Source organism: Neoarius graeffei, chromosome 3 (genome assembly GCF_027579695.1).
Source record: "Neoarius graeffei isolate fNeoGra1 chromosome 3, fNeoGra1.pri, whole genome shotgun sequence".
Lineage (NCBI taxonomy): Eukaryota > Metazoa > Chordata > Actinopteri > Siluriformes > Ariidae > Neoarius > Neoarius graeffei.
In genome coordinates, this window is record NC_083571.1 from 12,420,854 (window position 1) to 12,422,282 (window position 1,429).

Below are 1,429 nucleotides of genomic sequence, written 5' to 3' on the forward strand. Positions count from 1 at the left end.
TGAGTAATAAATAAAGTGAGTAATAAAGTGAGTGAGTGAGTGAGTGAGTGAGTAATAAAGAAAGTGAGTGAGTGAATAAAGAAAGTGAGTGAGTGAATGAATAATAGTGAGTGAGTAATAAAGAAAGTGAGTGAGTGAGTGAGTGAGTGAGTGAGTAATAAAGAAAGTGAGTGAGTGAGTAATAAAGAAAGTGAGTGTGTGAGCAAGTAAGAAACAGTGTGAGTAAGAAAGAAAATAAGTGAATGAGTGAGTGAGTAAGTAAATAAGAAACTCAGTGAGTATGCGAATGAGTGAGTGAGTGAATAAGAAAGTGTGTGACTGAGTAAGAAAGCAAGTGAGTGTGTGAGTGAGAGAGTGAGTGAGTAAGGAAGAAAGTGAATGAGTGAGTGAGTGAGTGAGTGAGTGTGAGTGAGTGAATGAGTCAGTAAGGAAGTGAGTGAGTAAGAAAGAAAATGAGTGAGTGTGAGTGAGTGTGTGAACAAGTAAGAAAGAGTGTGAGTAAGAAAGAAAATAAGTGAGTGAGTGAGTGAGTGAGTGAGTGAGTGAGTGAGTGAGTGAGTAAGAAAGTAGGTGAGTGAGTGAGTGAGTAATAAAGAGAGTGAGTGAGTGAGTGAGTGAGTGAGTGAGTGAGTAATAAAGAAAGTGAGTGAGTGAGTGAGTGAGTGAGTAATAAAGAGTGAGTGAGTAATAGAGTGAGTGAATAATAGAGTGAGTGAGTGAGTGAATAATAGTGAGTGAGTAATAAAGAAAGTGAATGAGTGAGTGAGTAATAAAGAAAGTGAGTGAGTGAGTGAGTGAGTAATAAAGAGTCAATGAGTAATAAAGAAAGTGAGTGAGTGAGTGAGTGAGTGAGTGAGTAATAAAGAACGTGAGTGAGTACTAGAGTGAGTGAGTGAGTGAGTGAGTGAGTGAGTGAGTGAGTAATAAAGTGAGTGAGTAATAAACAAAGTGAATGAGTGAGTGAGTAATAAAGAGTGAGTGAGTGAGTGAGTGAGTGAGTGAGTGAGTGAGTAATAAAGAGTGAGTGAGTAATAAAGTGAGTGAGTGAGTAATTAAGTGAGTGAGTGAGTGAGTGAGTGAGTAATAAATAAAGTGAGTAATAAAGTGAGTGAGTGAGTGAGTAATAAAGAAAGTGAGTGAGTGAATAAAGAAAGTGAGTGAGTGAATGAATAATAGTGAGTGAGTAATAAAGAAAGTGAGTGAGTGAGTGAGTGAGTGAGTGAGTAATAAAGAAAGTGAGTGTGTGAGCAAGTAAGAAACAGTGTGAGTAAGAAAGAAAATAAGTGAATGAGTGAGTGAGTAAGTAAATAAGAAACTCAGTGAGTATGCGAATGAGTGAGTGAGTGAATAAGAAAGTGTGTGACTGAGTAAGAAAGCAAGTGAGTGTGTGAGTGAGAGAGTGAGTGAGTAAGGAAGAAAGTGAATGAGT